The sequence below is a fragment of the Salmo trutta genome, chromosome 27 (genome assembly GCF_901001165.1).
Source record: "Salmo trutta chromosome 27, fSalTru1.1, whole genome shotgun sequence".
NCBI lineage: Eukaryota > Metazoa > Chordata > Actinopteri > Salmoniformes > Salmonidae > Salmo > Salmo trutta.
Window position 1 is genome coordinate 32,914,648 of NC_042983.1, and position 8,804 is coordinate 32,923,451.

An 8,804-nucleotide genomic window follows, 5' to 3' on the forward strand; every position below is an offset into this window, starting at 1 on the left:
TTGATTCAACCAATGTGTGCCCCGTGGGTCCCCATTTACCAAGGTGACTTGGTAAAGAAAAATGGTTTACCAGACTGAGTTTACTGGTCAGGTGATCTGGTTAACAAGACTGGGTTTCCTGGTCAGGTGATGTGGTCAGGAAAAACTCATGGCCTTACTTATGGGCAATAGCAGTAGGACATTAAATGTTGCCATGATTCATGACATCCTCCATTCATGATTCCCAGGAAGGGACAAGTTAATGATCTGGGGCTTGTGGAGAGTTGAGTCTCTCTATCGTGTTGATTTGAGGGTGCTAATGTTGAGGTGGAGGCCTACTCTGTTGAGCTAGTGGTCTGATATGGATAATGGACCATGGCTCTTCATTGGCGGTGTCTTCCCATCCTCCCCCGTGTTGTGTGCGTCAAGCCCATGGGACAGTAACAAGGTCCATATGTAGCCTCTTCCTCCGGCCTCCCCCCAAACCTGAGGGGGGTAGTGTTAACAGGATGACAGCCTATTGATTTACTCACAGAAAGAGAAGGGGGAATGAAAGAGAGAGAGAGAGAGAGAGAGAGAGAGAGAGAGAGAGAGAGAGAGAGAGAAAGACAGAAAGAGAGAAAGAGAGAAAGAAAGAAAGAGTAATAGCTCAAATAATTTGAAGTAGAATCCCCAAAAATACGGTCAAGAATCAAGACTAGTTGCTGGGTTGGAAGGTGCCTGTAACTACCACCAGAAACTACTAGATGTGTGTTTAATGTGACTTAAACTGCTAGTAATTTTAGCTTGCTTATCTTTTTATGACTATGTTTTTATGACTAACACTTTTTATGACTAACATTTTCTTACCAGAAGCATTTGAAGAAGTCATCCTTTTCAGGAGGAGAAATCTACAATTAGACCGTGGGATAGTTTTGGAGGGGCGGTGGATCTGAACTTTTCTCCACAATCATGACCTAACTGCTCCATGCTATGTGGGTAGGGTGGGGTTTAATAAAGGCAAATCAACCAGAAAAAAATCTCCCCTGGCCTTACCCAGATACTTAACCTAATTTCTCACAGTAATAAAGTGATCCATCCATCATTAATTGACAGGACAGTATTGCTAATGCAGTACAGGACTTTGGGTTTGTCATGCTCTCTGACTCACTTCAAAGAACCGTCAGATACACACCCTTAGTCCCAGTCCCCCCAAACTCGATCTGGTCCAATCTGAAATTGGGAATTCCTTGTTCAGAGATTTGTCATAAAAGAGTCTAAAACGACAATCAGATAAGGTCACATTAAGTACTCCCATAAGTAATGTTGTGTCTCACCATAATCGTTCCCTTAAAAGGTGACCAAAACAGTCATTGATAAGGATACGTGGACGTTTCTTGCTGTTACAAAGCAGGCCTGTCCGTAAATGAGCAATTTGTGGGATTTCTTTTGTAAGTCATTCAACATAACATTTATAGACCTGTGATGTTTCACCTTGGCAAAACAAGGACAAAACAGGGACAAAACAAGGACAAAACAAGGACAAAACAAGAAAAAAACAAGGACAAAACACAGGCAAAATAAGGACAAAACAAGTAGCTTTCTCATAGACTGTATGTAGTATGGCTATTGTTTAATAACTACGGTTTTACTTTCTAGGGGAATGGAAGTGGCCCCTTTGAATGAGTCTTCAGTCTTCCCACAACTAACACGCTATCAAAGACAGGAGACACTGTTGTCTGAAACAATACCAGCCACAGATATGCATTAGAATAGTTGATCATTGGTGATGTGTTTTTGGGGTGTCCACATCAGAATCTTCAGGCATCTGGATTGTGTTCCTGCTGGGATCTTCCTGAATTTGAAAGAGCTGCAACTTTATCAAGAAAGGATAGAGTTAAGTATTAAAACAAAAAGATGTCAGCCACCCTTTACACACTGAGCCTCAGCTTGTTTACAACGGATGTCAAATTAACATGCTAACAAATAACATTGGCAAATAATAAATATTTTACACCTGTCAAAATGGCAAACACCAGAATGATGCGTTTGTTGTCTTTTCTCAGCTACAGCTCAATGGGACCAAATTACAGGCAACATGTAAACAATTTAAGAGATTTCATTACAACTAACAATCAAGATTTATTCATGTAATAAAACCAGAGGAATATTTAGGAGAGGAAATAAATGAAAGACATGTCACATCTTGGGTGTATCCATTGTACCAGACAATAGATATATTGTGTTTCAAATCTAAATCAACAAAGTTTCTCATGCCTACTTAAGAAAATATAAATGATTGGCACATGTTGGAGGATCTGTGACGAAATACCTCAAGATTCATTATTTATTTGTTAACTACCGTCTGTTATGGTAAAACTATTCCATTCATAATAAACAAAATCTTCTGTATGGATCAGACAAATAAAACAGCCATATCCTTGAACAATTCCCCTCTGTCTGGTACTGGGAAAGGCTTTGATATGGGGTTGGTTACATGGGAATATGTGGGGGAGTCTGGGACGTTTGTGTGTAACAACAAGCATGCTGATGAAGGCTACAGTATAAACTGAAATTACAATATACTGTATAATGTCCACTGTTCTCCAAGAGTGACTGGATATCTTTCACATATTTAGTTTGTTCCTTTAGTCAAGAACCATAGTTAGAATCCAAGGTAGCATCAGAATACCTTTTCCTCTGGTGTAACACTGTAGAGGACCTCAGCGGTAGATGAGACCAAACCACATGGAACAACTTCTGGAGGAGTGATCTTGTTTCAGTTTCATTTGGGACTGATTCACTGCAAAACAAAAAAAGCATTTCTCAAGTTCATGATCAGTGGGGGGTGTTAATACAGTTCCTTATAAGCCTCACTGGAGTTATTTTGTTTTATTGTCAAATGAACACAGGAAACTCACTCCTTCCTGTTCTTCACTCCTTGTTCTTCGATAACTTCTCTATAGATATCATCACCATTTTCTATTTGCAGGTATACTGTGGTGCATGATAAGCTGGCTGCATGGATAGCTGTGTAGAAGGATTTTGTTTGTCGGAATTTGGGGTTTATTTTGTTTTAGAAAAGTATTGAAAATATGTGTTACATACAATGTCACTTGATTCCACGTGAATCATTTAAGTGCCTATACATAGTTGTTGTTATCAGTCTCACGCAGAGAGAATGGATCATGGTGTATCAAACCTCATACTACACCTCGTAGCATATTGCATCTCTACAGTACATTAACATTTTAGTCATTTAGCAGGCGCTCTTATACAGAGACTTACAGTTAGTGCATTCATCTTAGAATAGCTATGTGTGACAACCACATATCACAGTCGTAGTAAGCGGCCAGTTTCATGCTTCATATAGATAATCCTCATCCACAAAGAAATCCATCACCACACTTACTAGTGGATAGTTTCTACATAGTTTCTATAGTGTTAAACACACACACACCCTCATCCTATGCAGACTACTACACACATGTTGCACGCACACACACACACACACACACACACACAGGTGTTCAATACAGTTAGTGTCACTTCAAGACAAGGTGGTGTTTGGTTGCTCCAGCTCCAAAAGACCACAACTTCCCTTCCCTTGTCCAGAAAGGAAGTGTAGAATAATGCAAAGATAATCTTTGCCCACTTTCCCCCTAGATCCTCTCTCTGTGTATTATTCCAGCCTCCTCTCTTTACCACATTGTCAGATACTCTGGTATCAGAGAAGAAGGCTCACCATTCTCCAACAGGGAGAATAAAAGTGGGAGGGTTGAGTCCAAGATGGCAAAGAGCCAGCTGAACTGGAGGCAAGGCACCACACCCTAATAAGGTAATATCACAATGAACCAGTTGAATGTAGACACAAATATAATACTTTTTTGTATTACAACTTTTCTGAAATATTGTATTAGAATATGCAAATTAGGCTATATCTAATTAAAGCTGGAATAATAATGGTGAAACAGCCACATCCATTTGCAATATTACAACAACTGCAAACAACGAACACTGTCTTGTCCACCAGCACCTCATTGCACGCACGATAGAAGAACAGAATATGTACTGCAAAAAATGTTTTACCATGCTGCACAACGCTCCCTTAGCTTGGCAACGAAAACAATAACAAAGTTGGTGGGGTGGCCAGTGGCGCTGTTCCCCCTACCATGGATTCCATTTTTAAATATGCACAATTTGCATATACAACAAATCAATTTTTTAGGACACTGGATGAAGCCAGACTAAATACTTTGGTTTCATTTTGTTTAGACACTCCAAGACTGGAATTGTATAGAGTAGATTGTGGATAAATTATTTTTTCCAAAGAAATGTTTCCGAAGAATACAAATTTGACCACACATCAACAATTCAAGTCTGGAAAATATTTCTATTAATAACCAGACAAACTTTTGTGACTGCAGATGCTTCTGAAACAAAAAAATGTTTGTTGGTGTGTGAGAAGAGTCTGACTTTTGGAAAATGACAGTAAAGACAAGTACAATGAATTTAGCCTACCAATCGCCAAATGCCTGTCTTAAACATCTCTACAAAGTAAGTTACTACATATAGTCCAGTTTGTAACATTCTCTATGAAGTGGGCTTTTAAAATATGTGAGCTATGAAATTATGGATTTATGTAAATGTTTTAATGAATTACATTCTGATGATGGTAGTATGATAACTAAAAGGAAATATACATTTACATCAAGTTCTAGACATTTTTATGTTAACTTTTTGAAAGTACTAATAGTCAAGGACAAAAATACCCCAAAATCTCAAAATTGATAAGTAGATGAAAAAAATATAATTTCAGCCTGTGGTGCCTCTCCTTAACATGGTCAATGGCATGTTAATGAACTGTAATCTTCCAGTGATTTCCTTTTCATTAGGCTATGTTTACTTATGGAGTCAAAGAGGAGTTTAGGACCGCCTACTGAGACTGGGTCCAGGAAGAGTCTACACTGAACACCAAAGGAAACTAGGAGCCTCTCTCTTTCATCTGCCCCAGACACGGTCTTTCCTTTATTTTACTTTGGTTTTATTCCATAGCACATTACTGTAATCTATAATGTACTGTATGCAACAATTTCAATGCATCGAATTCCATTACATTTTCTGAACAAAGGCAGACCCTAAATGTTTCAGTTCGGCTACCTCTGAAACAGCAACAGAAATGAATAATCACCACAGTACAAAATGGAGAGGCAGAATATCAGCGGGCTAATACGGATAGATTGCTCAGGGAATTAGGATTAGTCACTGGTTGGATGTGGCGATATCCAGAACCAGATACTGGGACAGTGGGCTGGGCCAGGCTGGGATCTTGGCCAAAGCCAGTCTGACCCAGTACATCAGCTCTGGTCCTAGCAGAATGACCATAATGACAAACACATGGCCTGGTCACAAACAGAGCTGAAGACCAAGATACACAATATTTTGTATGTGTGTGTGTGTGTGTGTGTGTGCACGTGCACATGCGTGAGCGTGTGTGTAACTGGAGGTGTTGTGTGTACTTCTGAAACATATCAGTAGTTCTAAAAAGTTATGTAGTTCTGGAAACTCATGCTGCAACTTTTATTTTTACATCTTCAGATTTCAGTCTAGAGGTTTGAGAGAAGGGTACTATTCATGCACACAGTAGACAGTCTGGACTGGTATGAAATCCACCACTGTCTACAAATGAAGATTCTTTAAATAGATCTTTACAGGACAGATTCTAACCCATATACTGTTATTCTCTGTCAATAATCCTACATTTCTTCACCAGCTATTGTGCAATGACATCATTTTGACCAAAGTTTTCTTAAGAAAGCCAATGCTTTAGCACCATCCAGTGGTTATATTGGGAAACTCAGTCTGTTCCCGTCTCCATATCAGTGCAGCTGTGGACACTGGTATATGTGAATGTATATCACATAATTTCTTCATCTCTCCATTTAGATGTATGTAGAGAATTCAGGTTATGGATGTGTGTGTGTGTGTGTTATTGAAGAGAGAATGTGTATCTATTTCACTTGCTTTGGCAATGTAAACATATGTTTCCCATGCCAATAAAGCCCTTTTAATTTAATTGAAGGTGCGTATGTTATAGAAGAGAGGGTGTTGCTGATCATAGCTAACAGAACTGCCCAAAGCCATAAAAAAGATTTTCCAATTCATAACTAAACAAAACAGTCTATTGTACTGTAATAGTTATGCATTAGGTTCACTGAAATTCCTCCTGGGGAAATTACGTCAGTTCTCTCAGACCACCACAAGGGGGTGGTATGGTCATTGTTTCCCAAAATGGAAAAGGCCACTAGGTGAAAGTCATTCAAGGTCACAATTGGCCCTCAGTTTCATCATCTGAGTACAAGGAACATTAGTGGAATGTAGCCAAAAGTCTCAAATGGGCTAAATTACAATGGGCTTTGCAGCAATGTATGATTAGCATGGATAAAACAAAGACGATATGGTGATGTAGGCATAAACTGATGGTATTGCTAATGACCATATATACAGCTATGAAAATGTATCCATGAAATAACAAATGGTGTTCTTTGACTTTTTGATTTTAGTAATAATAAAGACAAATGCTTATGTTTAACCTTTGTGAACTGGTTGGGACAGGCTTTTATTTACTGTCAATGGTCATATCATCTTATGTCATGTGTTATGTCATGTTTATGACAGTCCTATGATTCTGTTATGGCATACAATTCAAATGAAATGTTATGATTTTTGTTAGGACAAAAAACATGACATTTCAAAGGCACATTGCACTAACATTGGACAAATCCGGTTCATGCAACTGAGAAAATGTATCCAGACATTGCAAAGGGACTAAGAACATGTATGCATCAGGCCACCACTAAGGTACCAATCACACATTCTAACTGTTAATTCCAACAGAAAGATATTGATTATTATTGTCTTTACTCATAAAATGTGAGCTTGATGGAGTGCTCTGTTCCATTAGAGAAGAATAGTGAGAGGGCAATGCTCTGTATCGGCGGCTGTAGTGGTTGTGCTACTACCACACATGCCCTGCCCTGATCCTGTCTATGAGATTGTGTAAAAAATAAGTATTTGTTGTCCACACCACAGGCACACACACTACGCCAGGGGCGGAATGGGACCAAATATTGGCCCTGGCATTTCTAACACACCGGACCATTTTTTCCCTTTGAGGCCCCCATTATTAGCCAGATAATTATCATGTTGCACAAAAAAAACAAGTTAGACATGCCCACTAGGCTAAAAATGGACCAGCCCATCTGGCATTTGCCCAAAGTGCCAGATGGCCAGTCCATCCCTGCACTACACACACACACACACAGTGTCTCACCCCCTATTGGTCAGCGTCTCTCCACCCCACTGCTGGAGTCTCTGAGGGGTCTGCTGCAGCACTGTGCTCCAGGGGCCTGGAAACACTGGAGGGAGGCTTTTTTGCTTACTTCTATTTTTGGTCCGGATATCTCTAAGCACAGGACCACAGTCCCCCCCCCCCCCCATTTCCTACACACTGGTTACTAGTATAGTTCTACCCAAATAATCCTTTCTGGGCAGATAAGGAAACACATTCTACCAGTGTAGAGAGGACTAGGCAATATGGTACCACAGAAACAAAGACTACTAGAATGTGAGCAAGGGTAGGCTAAGAACCAGCCATAAATCCTGTTCTTCCTGCATGGCCCAGAGGCAGTGACCAAGTGTTCACTCAACCGTAGAGTCAGGCAGGCCATGGTTGTAGCTCCCTTCCCCCATCCTCCATAATAGGAGTTTGGCAGCAGCCTCCTCCCAAGTGTGCAAGGCATAGACCAGACCAGAGTGGTTTCATCTGAACCCAGAGACCTTAGTTAGACATCTTGTTAACCATGCTTCTCAGTACTACATTCACACTAGGACGTAAAAATACTTTAAAGTAAGATATCCTGAGGAAAGTCGACACCTTTAGCCTATTTGCATATTTCAGTTGTTGTATACTGCATTAAGTAGAGCGGCACACTAACTACAGTGGTAAAACACTACAGAAACTGAACAATCCACCAAGGCTGCATGGCATATAATATAACGTTAACCCAAAGTAATGTATTCACAGCCAATGCTGAAACCAGCGCATACCGGTAATACTGTACTTAGGTGTGGCCAGAGGAACATTCTTGTTCAATTGAATACTGGAAATAATTCATATTGTATGAGGATGGTGTGTTAAATGATGAATGATGGGTACCTGTCAGCTCAGGTACATGGAAGTAGGCTAAACCATACATCAGCTAATAGTTAAGAGTGCCAGGTAAAACATCACTTGACATTACACAAATACTGCCCTCTGAGTGAAGAATAGGGACTGCCCACATTCCTACAATATAAGAGGGATGGACTAAATTCCCAAAATAGCCTATGGGACTGCAGTTTCGTGTAGTAACCCGTTAGAGGAAACATGTTTATGAATGAATGAGCTCATCATTAGGCTGAGAGAACTATTCTAATAGTATATAACTGTATGAGGTATATCTAGTAGGCTACATAGAGGGGTATGTGGTGTAGAACCATATGCTGCTTCATCATCAGACATTTAGGGTACCTAAATAATATCATGGAGAACAATCCTTTTAGTGCGCATTACTGCGTGCGTAATAACAGCCTACAAATACGCAATGTTGTCACTCAGTGAGTGTTCTGTAAATTGATTGTTAATTCATGTAGGCTACAAATTCAACATTCTTCAGTCATTATACAATAAAAAAAACAGTTTATTTAGAAATAGGAACTCTGTATAGGCATAAACTATATCATGCACTCTTTTCCTTTCTCCGTGTCCCCGGAGGTGGGTATCCTGCTATTGATAGTGGCGAATG

General features: G+C 39.8%; 1 long non-coding RNA gene across 1 annotated transcript; it reads right to left on the minus strand.

The window, feature by feature from the left end:
- Positions 1–1,558: 1,558 nt before the first annotated feature.
- Positions 1,559–7,427, minus strand: LOC115164912 (uncharacterized). The gene is made up of 3 exons (XR_003870026.1): positions 7,292–7,427; positions 2,651–2,761; positions 1,559–1,834 (listed from the first exon to the last, which is right to left on the minus strand). It is a non-coding gene; the product is annotated as an uncharacterized LOC115164912 (long non-coding RNA).
- Positions 7,428–8,804: the final 1,377 nt, after the last annotated feature.